Below are 21,895 nucleotides of genomic sequence, written 5' to 3'. Positions count from 1 at the left end.
GGGAGGAGTGAGTCGAGGCTGTTGATGGTGGGCCTGGCGAAGTGTGCCAGGGAGAAGGGGTGAATGCATAACTGAGGCTGGACTCTGGTCATGACCCTTGCCTTGGCCTCAAGACTCACTAAAAACCAGTCTTCTCTAGTGAGCTGAGATCGCATTACTGCATTCCAGCCTGGAAACAGCGAGACTCCAGCCAAAAAAAAGACCAGCCTCCAGTCCCAATGTGCACAGCTGGACCATAAGCTGCTTCCTGGATGTGCCACCATTACAACTGAACCACAAATCCTGAGTCACCTCCTCCAGAAAGCCTGCCTGGATTCAGTGCCCATCTGACTGGGCTCCCGCAGCACCTAGTCTGCCCCTTCTATGTGACTTGCCTTTGCCTGCCTCTTATCACAGGTGTCTGTGTTCTTACCTGCCTTAGTGTGGGCTCTCAAAGGCAGGGCAAGACTGATCTATTTTAGAGGCTAGAGCAGGTGCCAGCAATGGCTGGGCTCTGCCAGGTCTGGGCAGGCCAGGTTCTCATGCTAGGCAGCAGGCGCTCTTTGTGGGCCCAACTTGGCATGACCACTGCTTCTGAGTGGCCAGGAGCTTCCTGGTAGCAGCCTGGTTCTGTTGGGCTGTTCCTCACTCCCTAGTTCCTTCCTCCCTCCCTCCCTTCCTGGAACCCTTCCCCATGTCCTCAAAATCCTGCTCCAGCACCAGCAGTTCCCTGGTTTTCGGCAGCCTCAGGGAATTCTTCCTTTTCCTTGCTCTAAGTAAGAGGCCTGATCCCCTGGGGACACTGCTGCCTTGCTGGCCCTTCCCTGGGCCTGAGTGGGGTAGGTCCTCCTTGCTTCTCATTGCCTCCCTTTCCCAGCTCATCATCCTTCCCTCCCCCATAAGGACAGTTATGTGCCATAAAACGATGTTTCGGTCAACCCAGACCAAATGTGCAATGGCACTCTCATGAGACTATAATGCAGCTGAAAGATACCTACGGCCCTGCCTAGTGACATAACAAGTTTAAACTGTAACATTGTGGTACAGTTTAAAAAGTACATTTATTAAAAATGATTTGTAATGCTATAGAAAATGAAAGCTAAAATATATAAAAAAAAATGTAGCATAGCCTAAGTGTCCAGTGTTTATAAAATCTACAGTTGTGCACAGTCGTGCCCCAGGACTTCGCCTTCACTCACCACTCACTGACTCACCCAGAGCAGCTTCCAGTCCTGCACGTTCCATTCATGGTAACTGTCCTAGACAAGCGAACTACGTCTAGGTACCATACTGTATTTTCATGTAGTGCCATACTATATTTATAATGTACCTTTCATGATATGTTTAGATGTGCAAATACTCATCATTGCACTACAGTGGCCAGCAGTGTTCACCGCAGGAGCGTGCGCCCAGGTGTGCAGCCTGAGAACAGTAGGCTGTGCCATAGAGCCTGGGTGTGTGGCAGGTACACTACTGAGTTCTGTGTGTGCACACTCTGTGATGTTTGCACAAAGACCAATTGCCCAAGAACAGAGTGACACATGAAGGGAATAAGGATCGAAGCTCCTGTACTCAGATTACACCCAGGGCCACACCCTTATGCACTGAAGACTTAGCTCCCAGTTCATGGGCACTTTCTCCTGCTGGGCGATGCCAATATGCACATAGAGAGCCCTCCTCACACTCTGGCTCTTGGTCCCTTCACCCCTAGAGACCTTGTCTCCACCCTCCGTCAGTCACCACTCCCACCAGTGTATTCTTGCCCTTGTCACTGCAGAAACTGTAGCTCCTCCATATTCCCCATTTGAAACTCCCATTTTGACCACTACTTTCCTTTTTCCAGCTGCTTCCCAACTCCAACACACTTCAGTAACTCCAAACATTCACTTTTGTGTCTCATCACCTTCTTGCAAACTTCCCCTTCTCTCAGCTGAGACGACATGGTCCAACCTGGCTTCCACCCTCTCTAACACCCTCCACTCCCTTGTCCCACTATTGATTGTACTCCCAGGGTTACACCCAGCTCCAATGAAACCTAGCCGCCCACTCCCTCTGCTCCTGCCCCCGGGTGCCTGAGCACAGCCAGAGAGAAACACACATGCCTTCTGGTCTCGCGTGATCATCAAGATCAAACTTCCAGTGGGCTGTGGAGGCTGTCCCACAAACCCACTCATTTCCTGAGTCCATAGATCTGCCAAAATTCTTTATTTTATTTGTTACCTTAACGTATATAACATTCTAAGCATGTTATGAATACTAACTCATTTAATTTTTATAAAACTGTGAATCTGTTCTGTAATAATCACCATTTCATAGCTGAGGACATGGCAGCACAGGAAGAGATGGAGGGACTTTCTGTGTAGCTCAGGCACCCAGCCCCGGAAGTGCTGCCCTGTCCCCAGGCAATAGTATCGTGCCTTCTCCTTCCTCCTTAAACCTCAAAACCTTCTCCAGCCTTCCTTATAGCTGCTGCCTTGCTTCCTATTTCAATTTGAAAATAGAAGCAGTCAAGAGAGAACTTTCCCTGAGTCCCACCCCCACCTCTCCCAGCTGCTTGCCTCTGTGCCTCCTCCCCCACTGTCTGCTGTTACTGTAGCTGGAGTGTCTGCACTCCTGTCAGGGGCGGCTTTTCTCCACGATGTCCACAGCTCCACCCTCAGCTCCTTTCCCAAGTGTCCTCTTTGCACACTGCCCATTTCCACCATTCAACTCTCCCGCATCTCACACCCCACATTTTTTCTCATTCATCATCTGTTCTGCTCTACTAGAGTGAGGGCTGCACAGGGGCAGGGATTCTGTACACCTTATTCACTGCAGATCCCAGCATCTGGAGCAGTACCTGGCACCTAGAAGGTGCTGGTAGTTCATGAAGTCAGTCATTTAATATGCATGCCAGGATCTGGCCTGGTGCTGGGGACACTGGGTGATTCAGACAGGTCCCTGCTTATACCAAGTTCATGGTTCTGTGGGGTAGACAGACATATTACATGGTCCTGTGGGGGAGACAGACGGGAAGTCAGAACCAAGGAGAAGTGAATGTTCTTGCTGAAGCCTCCGATGTGCAGTAGCTCTCTGCTGAGGGTCAGAAAGGAAACAAACAGTCAAAGCCACATACTGGGGAGGCAGGCAAGTGAAGGGCAAGGGAGGGCCACAGCCTTGTGCTCATAGAGAAGAGTTGCATGATGAGCACCTGCCACCTGCCTGAATGCAGGACTTTACACATAGTGGGAATTTAATAAGTCTTGGCAACATGAATTTGAAATATGTACCAAAGGACATACACTCTAAACCCTGAATTAAAAAATCTAAAAGCTAGGCCAAGTGTGGTGGCTCATGCCTACAATCCCAGCACTTTGGGAGGCCAAGGCAGGTGGATCAGCTGACAGCAGGAGTTTGGGACCAGCCTGGCCAACATGGTGAAATCTTGTCTCTACCAAAAATACAAAAATTACCCAGGTGTGATGGTGGGTGCCTGTAATCCCAGCTACTTGGGAGTCTGAGACAGGAGAACTGCTTGAATGCAGGAGGGGAAGGTTGCAGTGAGCCAAGATCGTGCCACTGCACTCCAGCCTGGGCCACAGAGCAAGACTCCATCACAAAAAATATACACAAAATAAAATAAAATACATTTAGAGATCTAAAAGCTAAGTCAGTAATTTCAACAGCCAGCACAAGCACAGATTTGTAAAATAAAAGGTTGAGGTTATAGCAACAGGTGGGAAAGCAAGTGAAGAGAATCAGTGAAGGTCTCAAAGCAGAGCTTCTCACACTTTAATGTACATATGAATCACCTGCAATCTTGTTAAAGTGCATATTCGAATTCAGTAGTTCTGGGGTGGAGTTCAGAGCCTGCGTATCTAACCAGCTTCCAGGTGATGCTGTTATATGGGCCACACTTTGAGTAGCCAGGTCTTAGGAGTGAGTCATGCTTCCATTGCAGGTAATGGTTCTCAAGGCTAGCTGCCCATTAGAATTGCCTGTGGAGCTTTTGACACCTCAGATCAACAGAACCTCTGGATATGGAGTCCAAGCATTGATATTTTGTAATATTCAGTCAAATTCTGAAAACCTCAATTTAAGGGGCAAAAGAGAATGGTATGGTAAATAAAAATGAGGTTGCCCCAAGGATTTAGGACACCTTGAATAAGACTCAGAAGTAGGAAACAGAGGAAGGAGGAAGGTAGGGCTATGCCTGAGAATATAGGGGGACTGTCGTAGAGCAACAGGAGAGCCCCCAGGTATGAACTGTGTAGCTAGCAGAACATTCTAAAGACAACAAATAGAAGATGGCATTTGACCATTCCATGAGCACCTCACTAAAGGACTCTGGGTAGAAGTGTGCTCTGGCACACAAACACAAAAAATTGCCAGTAAACCATGAGCACCAAGACTTAAGTGACTGGAAGATAGGAGATCAGCAGAAAAAGAGTTAAAAAAGTCTACCCACAAATTATCTCAATAAAAGATTTAGCGATATGACACAAAAGGAACAAGTGGATTCAACAATGCAGGGAGGGGGTAAAGCGGGGAGAGGGGTTGCTTTAGTCTGTTACATGGGAATGTAAGGTAAGAAATGGCACACTTGTTCACCAAGGGCATTCTGTCCAGTCCTCCGTTTTAATGGTGGTACCAAGAGATACAGGCATGGAAGACCATGATAGTTATGATAGCTGCGGAAGCATCTGAAGTGATTTAATTAAATTTACAGCTTTACCATCCGTGAATTTATTAAAGTCACTTAAAAAAATCTGCTTTGAAACTATACAATTTCAGAACAACAGATGCCACATAAATCACCTGTTTTCTTTTTGTGACAGGGTCTTGCTCAGTCATCCAGGTTGGTGTGCAGTGGTGCAACCATAGCTCACTGCAGCCTGGAATTCCTGAGTTCAAGCAATCCTCCTGCCTCAGCCTCCTGAGGATATGGAATGACAGGCATTTGCTACCACGACTGATTTTAAAACTTTTGTAGAGATGAGATCTTGCTATGTTACCCAAGCTGGTTTACCACTTGTTATACAAATTATTTTCCTTTTGTTATAAGATAATGCTTAATATTTGAGGAGTTCGTCCAAATTGAGATTAGGTGAATAAATCTTTATCTTAATTATCCATGCTCTTAAATGCTTTGAAGAATATGATTATATATATATATATATATGCTTAGGCTGTATTTCCTGACTAAAGAGTTCTAAAGTTTTACAATATTCATATATGAAAGTGACTCCAATTTCTTGAAAATTTTGTCTTCTGGATGTTTTCTAGTTCAGTTATCTTCGAAGCTGTGGGGAATAGAATGATACACCTCTCACGTTCTCCTCATGGACAGTATTATAATTTCTGCTAGGCTTCTAATAATTTCCAACTGTGGAGGAACGTGGGTGAGGTTTCCCAAGCACCAAAATAATTCTAAGATCCCTCTTCTGGGGCCAGGCGTGGTGGCTCATGACTGTAACCCCAGCACTTTGGGAGGCTGAGGCGGTCAGATCATTTGAGGTCAGGAGTTTGAGACCAGCCCGGCCAACATGGCAAAACTCCATCTTTGCCAAAAATATAAAAATTAGCCAGGCATGGTGGCATGTACCCGCAATCCCAGCTACTTGGGAGGCCGAGGCAGGAGAATCGCTTGAACTAAGGGGGCAGAGGTTGCAGTGAGCCAAGATTGTACCACTGCACTCCAGCCTGGGCAACAGGCTGAGTGAAACTGTGTCTCAAAAAAAATTTTTTTTAAAGAGACATAATTCTCAGGAGTTCTCAAGTAAAAATAATATTGAGGTCACTTAGACATGACCTTGGCCAAAGTGAGGTGGGAGAGGTATGACATGTACTTGTGAGGAATGAAGACAGAAGAAAAATTAGAAGCTGTCATATAAGGATCAAAAGAATCCAAAGAGAAGGAAGAGATAGCACACTTCAAAACAGGAACAAGAAGAGAAACAGTCAGGTGTGATGGCTTACACCTGTAATCCCAGCACTTTGGGAGACTGAGACAGAAGGATTGCTTGAGCCCAGGAGTTTGAGACCAGCTTGAGCAACATGGTGAGACCCTGTCTCTACAAACAATTAAAAGAAAAAAAAAAAGCCAGGCATGGTGGCACACTCCTGTAGTCCCAGTTACTTGTGAGGCTGAGATGGGAGGAAGATAACTAGAGTCTGGGAGGTTGAGGCTGTGGCGAGCTGTCACTGTACCACTGCACTTCAGCTTGGGTGACAGAGTAGATCCTGTGTCAAAAACAAACAAAACGGGAAATAAAGAAATAGGTGATAACAAAAGGTGACTGAGGCAACTGCTTCAAATGCAGGAAATTCAAAGTGGAGAAACAAAGTGGCTGGCAGTGTCAGCAGGAGGTGATGAAGACCAAGTGATACAGTATCCTGGAGCAGTGTACTCAAGGTATGATCTTCGGGCTGCTGCCAGTCCACAAACTGGTATGCTGCTCGTCCTGCTCTTCCACCAGATGGTATAGAAATGGAGAGTGACCTTTGAAACACTTTAGAGAAATCTGGCAGAGTGATTTTATGTCTATTGAATCTAATAATAAAAACTGTAGCCTTGTAATTTATATATCTCTAGTTTATTTTTTCATTTCACTTTTCAGTTTTTATATTTAAAAAAAAAAACAAACCTGGTCCGGCCAGGCACAGTGGCTCATGCCTGTAATCCCAGCACTTTGGGAGGCAGAGGTGGGTGGATCAAAAGGTCAGGAGTTCAAGACCAGCCAGGCCAATATGGTGAAACCCCATCTCTACTAAAAATACAAAAATCAGCTGGGTGTGGTGGTGGGCGCCTGTAATCCTAGCTACTCAGGAGGCTGAGGGAGAAGAATCACTTGAACCTGGGAGGCAGAGCTTGCAGTAAGCTGATATTGTGCCACTGCACTCCAGCCTTGGCAACAGAGTGAGACTCTGTCTCAAAAAAAAAAAAAAAAAAAGCTTAAAGTTTAGGTGAGAAAGTTCTGGAGGAAGGATTTCATCACCAATATTACCACTGTTACTTTTAAATGTAAATCTTTATAAATGCAAAAAACAGGAGCAGTTTCAATGTCCCAACAGTACCAAAAATGGTTATTTAATTAAATTATGATATATCCACTCAAGAAAAACATGCATCCTTACAAATTATAATTACAACATAGAAAAATGCTCATCACAGGCTGGGTTGTAGTGGCTCACACTTGTAATTCCAGCATTTTGCAAGGCTAAGGTGGGTAGATCACTTGAGCTCAGGAATTTAAGACCAGCCTGGGCAATATAGTGAGACCTCATCTCTATAAAAAATAAAAAAAAAAATCAGCCAGGCATGGTAGTATATGCCTGCTGTCCCCCCAGCCACTAGGGAGGCTGCAGTGGGAGGATGGCTTCAGCCCAGGAGGTGGAGGTTACAGTGAGCAGAGATCATGCCATGACACTCCAGCCTGGGTGACAGAACCACAACCTGCATCCAAAAAAAAAAAAAAAAAAATTCATGACAATATTAAGTGTAAAAATAAAATAAAATAAATATTAAGTGAAAAAATAAATTAGAAAATTGCATGAGCTGGGTGATGTGGTGTGAGCCTGCAATCCCAGCTACTCAGGAGGCTGAGGCAGGAGGATTACTTGAACCTAGTGGTTAACAGACAAGTCTGGCAACAGAGTGAGACACTGTCTCAAAAAAGAAAACTGCATGACTATCATGACAATATTTACATAAAGTATTTATACAAATGGCCAAAGACTTGAAAGTAATATGCAAAAATAAATAAATGAATTCTAGATATAGGATTCTGTAATATAGCCCTTTAAAAAATAAATTTAACAAAAACTTCAAATGACTTTATTATAATTTTATTTTATTATTTTATTTATTTATTTTTTGAGACAGAGTCTCACTGTTGATACCCAGACTGGAGTGCAATGGCATGATCTCGGCTCACCGCAACCTCCACCTTCTGGGTTCAAACAATTCTCCTGCCTCAGCCTCCCGAGTAGCTGGGACTACAGGCACGCACCACCATGCCCAGCTAATTTTTGTATTTTTAGTAGAGACGGGGTTTCACCGTGTTGACCAGGATGGTCTCGATCTCTTGACCTCGTGATCCACCCACCTCGGCCTCCCAAAATGCTGGGATTACAGGCGTGAGCCACCATGCCCAGCCTATAATTTTAAAAAATATTAAGTCCTTTGCCTGGGGGTGGTGGCTCATGCCTGTAATCCCAGTACTTTGGGAGGGCAAGGCAGGCAGATCACTTGAGCCATGAGTTCAAGACCAGTATGACCAATATAGCAAAACCCTGTCTCTACTAAAAATACCAAATAAATAAATAAAAGTCCTTAAAAAGTTTATTTTTCCATTTCACTTTTCAGTTTTTGTATTTAAAAACGAACTGGTCTGTCCAGGCACAGCAGCTCATGCCTATAATCCCAGCACTCTGGGAGGCCAAGGTAGCATTTGTCTTCTGCAATGACATGAGTATCTGAGCTCAGATGGTCATCTTTATAAAGCTGTGGGTGTTGTGGCAGTACCAACAGCTATCTGTACCCTCTTAATGGATGGAAACACTGATATAAAGAACCAGTTGTCTAAAACTTCTTATCAAGGCAGTATAGGAATCACAATCACAATCAGGGGTACCAGCTTCCAATTAAGCAATCATATCACTTAACCAAGCTCTAATTCCAGCTTCTTCTGTAAGGAAGGGGTTTGATGGATATGATCTCTTCTTGACTCTTGCTAACAATTCGGGAAGCATTCACTATGTTTTGTTAAGTGAATGGGTAGGAAAAGGGTTTCAAAACAGTGGCAAAGCTCCTGCTCTTAGGAAGCTTATAATCTTTTGGGGTAAAACTTACAAATATGCCACAACTAGAAGACCTTTATTCTCATTTTTATTATTATTCTTTTCGAGGTACAATCCTGCTCTGTTGCCCAGGCTGGAGTGTAGTGGTGAGATCTCAGCTCACTGCAACCTTTCCTCCTGGGTTCAAACAATTCTCCTGCCTCAGCCTCCTGAGTAGTTGGGATTACAGGTGTGCACCATTATGCCCAGTTAATTTTTGTATTTTAAGTAGAGATGGGGTTTCACCGTGTTGGCCAGGCTGGTCTCAAACTCCTGACCTCAAGTGATCTGCCCACCTCAGCTTCCCAAAGTGCCGGGATTACAGGCATGAGCCACTGTACCTGGCCATGGAAGGTAATTACTAATCCAGTAACTAAAGGAATAAGGAATAATCAAAATGGCCTCAGTCAAAAATGCTGACCAAGTTTTGGCAGACAAATCAACCTGTGTCCTATAAAGAGGTGACAGCCGTGGACTGTCCAAGAGGAAGAAAGAAGAACTTCAGGGCTGCATATTCCCCTTGCGTGAAAATAGTACATTGAAGAATGTGGAATGAGAATGGGGGGTTGCAAGTAGGGACACTCGGTGCCAACCCTGGGTATTAGGCTAAAAGTTTTTATTTTTATTTTTATTTTTTATTGCACTTTAGGTTTTGGGGTACATGTGCAGAGCATGCAATACAGTTGCATAGGTACACACATGGCAGTGTGTTTTGTTTGCTTTCTCCCCTTCACCCACATTTGGCATTTCTCCCCAGGCTATCCCTCCCAACCTCCCCCTCCCACTGGCCCGCCCCTTTTCCCCCCAATAGACCCCAGTGTTTAGTACTCCCCTCTCTGTGTCCATGTGTTCTCATTTTTCATCACTCGCCTATGAGTGAGAATATGCGGTGTTTCATTTTCTGTTCTTGTGTCAGTTTGCTGAGAATGATGTTCTCCAGATTCATCCATGTCCCTACAAACGACACAAACTCATCATTTCTGATTGCTGCATAATATTCCATGGTGTATATGTGCCACATTTTACCAATCCAGTCTATCATCAATGGGCATTTGGGTTGATTCCGGGTCTTTGCTATTGTAAACAGTGCTGCAATGAACATTCATGTGCATGTGTCCTTATAGTAGAACGATTTATAGTCCTTTGGATATATACCCAGTAATGGGATTGCTGGGTCAAATGGAATTTCTAATTCTAAGGCCTTGAGGAATCGCCACACTGTCTTCCACAATGGTTGAACTAATTTACACTCCCACCAACAGTGTAAAAGTGTTCCTTTTTCTCCATATCCTCTCCAGCATCTGTTGTCTCCAGATTTTTTAATGATCGCCATTCTAACTGGCGTGAGATGGTATCTCAATGTGGTTTTGATTTGCATCTCTCTGATGACCAGTGACGATGAGCATTTTTTCATATGATTGTTGGCCTCATATATGTCTTCTTTCGTAAAGTGTCTGTTCATATCCCTTGCCCACTTTTGAATGGGCTTGTTTGTTTTTTTCCTGTAAATCTGTTTGAGTTCTTTGTAAATTCTGGATAACAGCCCTTTGTCAGATGGGTAAACTGCAAAAATTTTTTCCCATTCTGTTGGTTGCCGATTCACACTAGAGACTGTTTCTTTTGCTGTGCAGAAGCTGTGGAGTTTCATTAGGTCCCATTTGTCTATTTTGGCTTTTGTTGCCAATGCTTTTGGTGTTTTGGTCATGAAGTCCTTGCCTACTCCTATGTCCTGAATGGTTTTGTCTAGATTTTCTTCTAGGGTTTTTAATGGTGCCAGGTCTTATGTTTAAGTCTTTAATCCATCTGGAGTTAATTTTGGTGTAAGGTGTCAGGAAGGGGTCCAGTTTCTGCTTTCTGCACATGGCTAGCCAGTTTTCCCAGCACCATTTACTGAACAGGGAATCCTTTCCCCATTGCTTGTTTTTGTCAGGTTTATCAAAGATTGTATGGTTGTAGATATGTTGTGTTGCCTCTGATGCCTCTGTTTGGTTCCATTGGTCTACATCTCTGTTTTGGTACCAGTACCATGCTGTTTTGATTACTGTAGCCTTGTAGTATAGTTTGAAATCCGGTAGTGTGATGCCCCCCGCTGTGTTCTTTTGCTTAGAATTGACTTGGCTATGTGGGTTCTCTTTTGGTTCCCTATGAAGTTTATGGTGTTTTTTTCCAGTTCTGTGAAGAAAGTCAATGGTAGCTTGATGGGTATAGCATTGATTCTGTAAATTACTTTGGGCAGTATAGCCATTTTTACAATATTAATTCTTCCTAACCATGAACATGGAATGTTTCTCCATCTGTTTGTGTCCTCTCTGATTTCGTTGAGCAGTGGTTTGTAGTTTTCCTTGAAGAGGTCCCTTACGTTCCTTGTGAGTTGTATTCCAAGGTATTTTATTCTTTTTGTAGCAATTGTGAATGGCAGTTTGTTCTTGATTTGGCTCTCTTTAAGTCTGTTATTGGTGTAGAGGAATGCTTGTGATTTTTGCACATTGATTTTATATCCTAAGACTTTGCTGAAGTTGCTTATCAGTTTCAGGAGTTTTTGGGCTGAGGCGATGGGGTCTTCTAGGTATACTATCATGTCGTCTGCAAATAGAGACAATTTGGCTTTCACCTTTCCTATTTGAATACCCTTTATTTCTTTTTCTTGCCTGATTGCTGTGGCTAGAACTTCCAGTAATATATTGATTGGAGTGGTGACAGAGGGCATCCTTGTCTAGTGCCGGATTTCAAAGGGAATGCTTCCAGTTTTTGCCCATTCAGTATGATATTGGCTGTTGGTTTGTCATAAATAGCTTTTATTACTTTGAGATATGTTCCATCGATACCGAGTTTATTGAGGGTTTTTAGCATAAAGGGCTGTTGAGTTTTGTCAAATGCCTTCTCTGCATCAGTTGAGATAATCATGTGGTTTTTGTTTTTGGTTCTGTTTATGTGGTGAATTACGTTTATAGACTTGCGTATGTTGAACCAGCCTTGCATCCCCGGGATGAATCCTACTTGATCATGATGAATAAGTTTTTTGATTTGCTGTTGCAATCAGCTTGCCAATATTTTATTGAATATTTTTGCATCTATGTTCATCATGGATATTGGCCTGAAGTTTTCTTTTCTTGTTGGGTCTCTGCCGGGTTTTGGTATCAGGATGATATTGGTCTCATAGAATGATTTGGGAAGGATTCCCTCTTTTTGGATTATTTGGAATAGTTTCAGAAGGAATGGTACCAGCTCCTCTTTGTGTGTCTGGTAGAATTCGGCTGTGAACCCATCTGCACCTGGGCTTTTTTTGTGTGGTAGGCTCTTAATTGCTGCCTCGACTTCAGACCTTGTTATTGGTCTATTCATAGTTTTGGCTTCCTCCTGGTTTAGGCTTGGGAGGACACAGGAGTCCAGGAATTTATCCATTTCTTCCAGGTTTACTAGTTTATGTGCATAGAGTTGTTTGTAATATTCTCTGATAATGGTTTGAATTTCTGTGGAATCTGTGGTGATATCCCCTTTATCATTTTTTATTGCATCTATTTGGTTGTTCTCTCTTTTATTTTTAATCTATCTGGCTAGTGGTCTGTCTATTTTGTTGATCTTTTCAAAGAACCAGCTCTTGGATTTATTGATTTTTTGGAGGGTTTTTCGTGTCTCTACCTCCTTCAGTTCAGCTCTGATCTTAGTTATTTCTTGTCTTCTGCTGGGTTTTGAGTTTTTTTGATCTTGCTCCTCTAGCTCTTTCAATTTTGACGATAGGGTGTCAATTTTGGATCTCTCCATTTTTCTCATATGGGCACTTATTGCTATATACTTTCCTCTAGAGACTGCTTTAAATGTGTCCCGGAGATTCTGACATGTTGTGTCTTCGTTCTCATTGGTTTCGAAGAACTTTTTTATTTCTGCCTTCATTTCATTGTTTATCCAGTCAACATTCAAGGGCCAGTTGTTCAGTTTCCATGAAGCTGTGCGGTTCTGGGTTGGTTTCTGCATTCTGAGTTCTAACTTGATTGCACTATGGTCTGAGAGGCTGTTTGTTATGATTTCAGTTGTTTTGCATTTGCTGAGCAGTGCTTTACTTCCAATTATGTGGTCAATTTTAGAGTAGGTGTGATGTGGTGCTGAGAAGAATGTATATTCTGTGGATTTGGGGTGGAGAGTTCTGTAAATGTCTATCCTTTGCTTGCTCCAGGTCTGCGTTCAAGCCCTGCATATTTTTGTTGATTTTCTGTCTGGTTGATCTGTCTAATATTGACAGTGGAGTGTTAAAGTCTCCCACTATTATTGTGTGGGAGTCTAAGTCTCTTTGTAAGTCGTTAAGAACTTGCCTTATGTATCTGGGTGCTCCTGTATTGGGTCCATATATGTTTAGGATCGTTAGCTCTTCTTGTTGTATCGATCCTTTTACCATTATATAATGGCCTTCTTTGTCTCTTTTGATCTTTGTTGCTTTAAAGTCTATTTTATCAGAGATGAGAATTGCAACTCCTGCTTTTGTTTGCTCTCCATTTGCTTGGTAAATCTTCCTCCATCCCTTTATTTTGAGCCTTTGTGTATCCTTGCATGTGAGATGGGTTTCCTGGATACAGCACACTGATGGGTTTTGGATTTTTATCCAATTTGCCAGTCTGTGTCTTTTGATTGGTGCATTTAGTCCATTTACATTTAGGGTTAATATTGTTATGTGTGACTTTGATACTGCCATTTTGATGCTAGCTGGCTGTTTTGCCCGTTAGTTGTTGTAGATTCTTCATTATGTTGATGCTCTTTAGCATTTAGTGTGATTTCGGAATGGCTGGTACTGGTTGTTCCTTTCTATGTGTAGTGCCTCTTTCAGGAGCTCTTGTAAATTTTTGTCACTCAGTGACAAAATCTCTGAGTACTTGCTTGTTCGCAAAGGATTTTATTTTTCCTTCACTTCTGAAGCTCAGTTTGGCTGGATATGAAACTCTGGGTTGAAAGTTCTTTTCTTTAAGAATGTTGAATATTGGCCCCCACTCTATTCTGGCTTGTAGAGTTTCTGCCGAGAGATCTGCTGTGAGTCTGTTGGGCTTCCCTTTGTGGGTGACCCGACCTTTCTCCCTGGCTGCCCTTAGTATTTTCTCCTTTATTTCAACTTTGTTGAATCTGACGATTATGTGCCTTGGGGTTACTCTTCTTGTGAAATATCTTTGTGGTGTTCTCTGTATTTCCTGCAATTGAGTGTTGGCCTGTCTTGCTAGGTGGGGGAAATTTTCCTGGATAATGTCCTCAAGAGTATTTTTCAGCTTGGATTCATTCTCTTTGTCACATTCTGGTACACCTATCAAACGTAGGTTAGGTCTCTTCACATAGTCCCACATTTCTTGGAGACTTTGTTCATTACTTTTTGTGCTTTTTTCTCTGATCTTGTTTTCTCATTTTATTTCATTGAGTTGATCTTCGACTTCTGATATTCTTTCTTCTGCTTGGTCAATTCGGCTATTGAAACTTGTGCATGCTTCGCGAAGTTCTCGTATTGTGTTTTTCAGCTCCTTTAATTCATTCAGATTCCTCTCTAAGGTATCCATTTTTGTTATCATTTCGTCAAATCTTTTTTCAAGGTTCTTAGTTTCTTTGCATTGATTTAAAACATGTTTTTTTAGCTCACAAAAGTTTCTCATTATCTACCTTCTGAAGTCTAATTCCGTCATTTCATCACAGTCATTCTCCATCCAGCTTTGTTCCCTTGCTGGTGAGGAGTTTTGGTTTTTTCTAGGCGGTGAGGTGTTCTGGTTTTGGGTGTTTTCCTTTTTTTTTTTGCACAGGTTTCTTTCCATCTTTGTGGATGTATCCACCTGTCATCTGCGTAGTTGCTGACTTTTCGATTGGGTCTCTGAGTGGACACCCAGATTGTTGATGATGAAGTATTTCTGTTACTTGGTTTTCCTTCTACCAGTCTAGCCCCTTCGCTGTATGACTGCTGAGGTCCACTTCAGGCCCTGCTTGTCTGGGGTGCACCTATAGCATCTGCAGAACAGCGAGGGATGCTACCAGTTACTTTTTCTGCTATCTTTGTCCCAGAATGATGCCTGCCAAATGTCAGTCTTTTGGATATAGTGGGGTCAGGAAGCTGCTTGAGGAGACAGTCTGTACTTTATAGGAGCTCAAGTGCTCACCTGTGAGCTCTGTTGTTCATTCAGGGCTGTTAGTCTGCTATGTTTAATTCTGCTGCAACATAACTCATAAAAAAACCCTTTTTTTCTCAGATGCTCTGTCTGGGGGGAAGGGGTTGGGGCTTTCCTTGTGAGTGTCTGCCTCACTGTCCTGCCCAGCTAGGAGGCAGTCTAGTCACTATTTGCCTGCCGAGGCTCTGCCCTGCTGGTGTGAGGTTCGCCCTATTGCTGCAGGCTCTGCCCTTCTGCTGCGGTCTCCACCCTGTTGCCATGGGCTACGCCCTGCGGCAGAGTCTCTCTGTTGTACCGGGTTGCCTCGGCTACAGCAGGCTGCATCAGCAATGGGCGTGTACCTCAGTAGGGGCTGATTTCCTCGGTAATGGCAGACTCCCCTTCCCCACGGAGCTGTGCTTTAAGAAAACCTCCTCACCGGGAGCGTTTGGAGTCGCCGTTTTGTTTGTCACACTGCGCTACCCCAAACGCTGTGTCCCTGGGATTTTCTGGGCTGGCTCTCTGTCCAAATCCCGTTCAGTCTCAAGTTCAGCCCTCTCAGGTCTCAGTTTGCCGGTTCAACAGGGCACCCTTAACAGTGCGCTTTTGTATGGAGCGCTGTGGAGTGCCTCTGCGCTCCGGTGCGGGCCACAGCCACACCGGCTGCCGGCTACACCAGCCAAGACCTCTGCCTGGCATCCCACGTCTCTTTTATACCTGGGAATTTCCCCATTCTCTGGGCAACTAAGATCCGTCTGGAAATGCATCCCTGACTCACCCCCTCCGCGCATCCAGCAAGAGCTTCCTGGGTTTTTCTCACAGCGCCATCTTGAGTCCTCCCCCAGGCTAAAAGTTTTTTTAAATTATATTTTAAAAGATTTTTTTAAATTGAGACAAGCTTTCACTATGTTGCCCAGGCTGGTCTCAAACCCCTGAGCTCATTGTGCTCCACCTGCCTTGGCCTTTCAAAGTGGTAGGATTACAGGTGTAAGCCACCCTGCCTGACCAATATTAGGCTAAATTTAGATCTTACATGGAAGGAAAGATGGGCAGTAAAGAAGGACTATAAGGAGTTGGTAAGTAACTTAGGCAGAGAAATGAAATAATAAAGTATATATTTTACTTGAGAACACTTCCCAAAATATATTCAGAAAGAAAGAATTATTTCGGATAAAGAAGACTATTTCTGGTGCACAGGGACTCTTCTTTAATACAGTAGTCCTCCTTTATCTGTGGTTTTGCTTTCCATAGTTTCAGTTACCCATGGTCAACTATGGCCCAAACATATTAAATGGAAAATTCCAAAAATAAGCAATTCACAAGTTTTAAATCTTGCACTGTTCTGAACAGTGTGATGAAATCTCACACAATCCTGCTCCTTCTTGCCTGGAAATCATCTGTTTGTCCAGCATATCCATGCTGTCTATGCTACTAACCGGTTAGTCACTTATGAGCCATCTCAGCTGGATGAACTATCATGGTATCTCAGTGCTAGTGTTCAAGTAACCCTTATTTTACTTAACAATGGCTCTAAAGTGCAAGAGTAATGATTCTGACAACTTAGATATATCAAAGAGAAGCCATAAAATGCTTCCTTTTGAGAAAAGGTGAAAATTCTTACATAAGGAAAGAAAAAAAAAATTGTATGCTAAGGTTGATAAGATCTACAGTAGAAATGAATCTTCTGGCCACATAAAGAAATGTAAAGAAGGAAAAAGAGTGGCCAGGCTACGGTGGCTCATGTCTATAATCCCAGCACTTTGGGAGGCCAAGGCAAGGGGATCACCTGATGTCAGGAGTTCGAGACAAGCCTGGACAACATGGTGAAACCCATTATCTACTAAAAACACAAAAATTAGCTGGGCATGGTAGTGGGCACCTGTAATCCCAGCTACTCAGGAGACTGAGGCAGGAGAATCAACTTAACCCAGGAGGCTGAGGTTGCAGTAAGCTGAGATTGCGCCATTGTATTCCAGCCTGGACAACAAGAGCAAAATTCTGTCAAAAAAAAAAAAAAAAAAAAAAAAAAAAGAAAGAAGGAAGGAAGGAAGGGAGGGAGGGAGAGAAAAGAAATGGTCAGGCTGGGCAGGTGGCTCATGGCTGTAATCCCAGCACTTTGGGAGGCTGAGGTGGGCAGATCACAAGGTCAGGAGTTCGAGACCATCCTGGCTAACATGGTGAAAACCCATCTCTAGAAATAATTAAAAAAGAAAAAAGAAAAAGAAAAGAAATGGCCAGCATGAGCACCATTCCATCCAAACTTTGTCCTAGTCACTACACCCGTAGTTATGCTGCCAAAAGGAAAGGCTGTCAAGCATAAGGAAAGGAAATGGTGCTAAGAAACTTCAGAAACCTGCATCTGAAGAAATCTGGTAGAGGAATCAGTAATTGGAAGACAGATACAGATTGCAAACATTATTGTGAGGCCTCCAGGAATCCTTCAGGAGAGGAACCTGTGCGTAAGGTACAATTCCCTACTTCTGACACCCCACAGACTGCCTGCCATGGGGCAAAGCAGCAGCTGGTAAGTTATAAGAGGCCCCAACCCATGGCTTTTTCCACTGAACAAAAGGAAATTTTGTTTCCTGTAAATGTCCCAAGGGAAAGGCAAGGAGTTATGGGAGTTGGGTTTATAAAGCATGACAGTCTCAAATCCTTAACAGTCTTTCCTAATCAGCACTGCCAAATGAATCAAATTTCTCTTGTTGGGGTCAAAATCTAATTGAAAAATATAAATTAGAGCACAATAATTTTCTTTATCATATAGTATTTTCCTTCCTCCCTCACTATAAGTCAAATAACCTTTAGATGAAACATTAACACTAACAATCTGGCTTTTCAGTGAAATCAAATGCAGAATGCTCACTGACCACTGACAAATGGGCTGTGCTGTGCTTATGCTCTCAATTTGGCAGTGACTGAGGAATAAAAATGTCAGTCAAGGAGGCAAGACAAGTTCCTGAAGGAAAGCAAGCTTTGCCTTCAGCTGCCACAATATGACGGGGGCTACTTACATGGTTTCTGTCCTGGGACAGCAGCAATACCCTAAGGCTTTTCATGCTCGAGCTTCTATCCAAAATGTCAATTGCTTTATCAAGATCATCTTGGTTTTTCAGCAGGATGGAGAGCTGTGATACAAGACAGAGAAAAGGGAAATAATATAAAACAGAAGTCTATCTCAATGTTTCACTTTGCAGAAATAAACAAAAAATAAAAATAAGTTTGGAGGAAAATAATCTCATTGGGTACTATGGGGTCTTAAAAGATCTAGTTGAAACTAAAGAGACTTTTTTTTCTCTAATATACAATTCAATAATTTGCAGTACCTTTACATAGTTGTGCAACCATCATCATAATCCAATTTTAAAACATTTCCAAAACTCCAGCAGGATATCTAGTGCCCATTTATGGACTCCTCCTTCCCACCTCCAAACCCAGGCCACCACTACTCTACTTTGTGTCTCTATAGATTTGCCTTTTCTGGACATTTAATTCCATTTAGAATCATACAATTTATACATACTCATTTCAATTCATAAGGATTCAATCTTTTGCATCTAGCCTCTTTCACTTAATGTTTTTTAGTTCATCCATGCTGAACACACCTCAGTACCCGGTTGTGAGATACTTTCTGAGAAGAGCTTCCTCTCCAAAAATACCATGTACTTCAAAGCATCATATCACAAACAGTTATAGCCCCAATATTCTTTTTTTGGGGGGAGGAAGGGAGGAAGGCAGGAAGGGAGGGAAGGAGGAAGGGAGGAAGGCAGAAAGGGAGGGAAGGAGGAAGGGAGGGAGGAAGGAAGGGATGAAGGAAGGAAGGAAGGGAGGAAGGGGGAGGGAGGGAAGGGAAGGAAGGAAATCAAGCAATGAGAAGACATTGCTGACCTGGATCTAGAGGTTTACAAGTTTATTTCTTTTTTTTTTCTTTTTTTTGAGAGAAGGAAAGAAAAAAATGAGTAAAGGAGAGGAAGAAAGAGGAAGAGAAAGAGGGAGGGTGAACGGAAATATTGCTTTATTCTTAAAAAAAATGGGTATTAATAATGGCCAATCAATGTTTCATTTAAACCTATGAGTAGGTGTGATGTGGTATTGACAAGAATGTATATTTTGTGTATTTGAAGTGGAGAGCTCTATAAATATTTATTAAGTTTACTTGTTCTGGATCTGAGTTCAAGTCCTTGATATCCTTATTAATTTTCTGTCTCATTGTGTCTAAGTCTCTATGTATCTGGGTGTTAGGATCGTTAGCTCTTGTTGTTGCATTGATCCTTTTACCACTATATCTTTGTTGCTTTAAAATCTATTTTATCCGCTACGAGAATTGCAACTCCTGCTTTTTATGTATTTATTTATTTATTTTTTCTCTCCATTTGGTTGGTAAATCTTTCTCCATCCCTTTGTTTTGAGTCTTTGTGTATCCTTGCATGTGAAACAGGTCTGGATGTAACATGCCGTTGGGTTTTGGCTGTATCTTTTGATTGGGGGATTTAGTCGATTTAAATTTAGGATTACTGCCATTTGATGTTAACTGGCTGTTTCATCCATTCGTTGATATAAATTCTTCTTTATGTTGGTGCTCTTTACTTTTTGGTATATTTTTAGAAAGGCTAATACTGGTTGTTTCTTTCTGTGTGTAATGCTTCTTTCAGAAGCTCTTGTAAAGCAGGCCTGGTGGTAATAAAATCTCTGAGTTCTTGCTTGTTCATAAAAGATTTTATTTTTCCTTCAGTTGTGAAGCTTAGTTTGGCTGGATATGAAATTCTGGGCTGAAGGTTCTGTTCTTTGAGGATGTTGAATATTGGCCCCCACTCTCTTCTGGCCTGTAGAGTTTCTGCTGAGAGATCTGCTGTAAGTCTGATAGGCTTGCCTTTGTGGGTAACCTGACCTTTCTCTCTGGCTGCCCTTAGTATTTTCTCCTTCATTTCAACCCTGGTGAATCTAATGATTATGTGCCTTGGGGTTGCTCTTCTTGAGGAATATCTTTGTGGTGTTCTCTGTATTACCTGGGGTTGAATATTGACCTGCTTTGCTAGTTTAGGAAAATTTTCCTGAATAATATCCTGAAGGGTATTTTCCAGCTTGGATTCATTCTCTCCGTCACATTCAGGTACACCTATCATACATAAATTTGGTCTTTTCACATAGTCCCACATTTCTTGGAGACTTTGCTCATTCCTTTTTATCCTTTTTTCTCTAATCTTGTCTTCTCGTTTTATTTCATTAAGTTGGACTTCAACCTCTGATATCCTTTCTTCTGCTTGAACAATTCGAGTGTTTAAACCTGTGCATACTTCTCGGAGTTCCTGTATTGTATTCTTCAGTTCCATTAATTCACTTATATTCCTCTCTAAGTTGTCTATTCTCAATAGGATTTCATCAAACCTTTTTTCAAAGTTCTTAGTTTCTTTACATTGGGCTACAACATGTTCTTTTAACTCACAGAAGTTTCTTATTATCCGTTCCCTGAAGCGTGATTCTGTTATTGGGATGCGCTCGTTCTCCATCAAGCCTTGTTCCATTGTTGATGTGGAACTGTGATCATCTTTAGAGGGAGAGGCGTTCTGATTTTGAGTATTCTCAGCCTTTTTACGCTGGTTTCTTCCCATAATTGTAAATTTATCCTCCTGTCGTCTTTGAAATTACCAACTTTCAGATTAGGTCTCTTGAGTGGATGTCCAAGTTGTTAGTTCCCAGGGCCAGAACAGCGGCGTTAAGACTGGTGGTGCTTTTCTGCCCAGGATTCTCCTGTCTGGCTTCCTTCTTGTGTCCGTAATAGGAGACTCTGCCTTCCCGGGGCTCCAAACCTCGGTCAGAAGGGGAACCAGTCTCATTTACTCTGCGCCGAGGTGCCATCACAGCCGCTGCGCTGGCCTCAGGAGTTGTGCTGGGGACCCGTGTGGGTCCTCCAAACCTCGGTCAGAAGGGGAGCCAGCCCTGTTTACTCTGCTCCAAGAGCTGCCGCACCAAGGTGCCAGCAAAACTGCTGCACCGGCCACAACAGTTGTGCTGGCGACCCGTGTGACTCCTCTACTGGGGATCTTCTGCTCCTTGAGCGACCAGAATTTGTCTGAAAGTGTGGCGTCCTCTAGTTCTCTGTGCTTTCACTGAGAGCCGCAATCCTGAGATGTTAGCAATCAGCCATCTTGGATCGTTCCCAAATGTCCTATTCTTTTCCAAATTAAGCATCAGAATCCTGTCCCACTCTATCTCCAATTGCACTGACATTAATAGAACAAGCAGAAAAGGAACAGGACGGGTAGAGGGATGGTCGGAGGATGAAAATTGTTACACAAATAAAAACACAAATTTAGACTGCATAGGATGGTTTAATATCTTTCTGTTTAAGGGCAAAGTCAATGACTAGAACCTGTAAACTACCTCCTCCATTCTCATGGAGGTTTTCCCCCTTTGCTTAGCACTTCTGTCTCCTGTCGCCATATGAAGGACGTGTATGCTTTCCCTTCCGTCATGATTTTAAGTTTCCTGAGGCCTCCCCAGCCATGCTGAACTGTGAGTCAATTAAACAATTAAAGCTTTTTTCTTTATAAATTACCCAGACTTGGGCAGTTTCCTACAGCTGCATGAGAGCAGACTAATACATTCATATGTTTCAATGAAGTATTAAATAGGAGGTCCCTGAGGGTACAAATAAGCTTCACTCACTGCAAAAAGCAGAGCATGTTATGAATATTTCATATTAAGAGATTCACAAAATGCAAAAGTATGCCTCGCCTATGACCTAGCAAATGTCAGATCTTATTGTTATTTGGAGATGGAGTCTCACTCTGTTGCCCAGGCTAGAGTGCAGTGGCACAGTCTCAACTTGCTGCAACCTCCACCTCCTGGGTTCAAGCGATTCTCCTGCCTTAGCCTCCTGAGTAGCTGGGATTACAGGTACATGCCACCACACCCCACTAATTTTTATGTTTTTTTTTTTTAAAGGAGAGACAGGGTTTCACCATATCGGCTGGTCTTGAACTCCTGACGTC

Source organism: Callithrix jacchus, chromosome 5 (genome assembly GCF_049354715.1).
Source record: "Callithrix jacchus isolate 240 chromosome 5, calJac240_pri, whole genome shotgun sequence".
NCBI classification, from domain to species: Eukaryota; Metazoa; Chordata; class Mammalia; order Primates; family Cebidae; genus Callithrix; species Callithrix jacchus.
Note: the sequence above shows the minus strand (reverse complement) of the source record.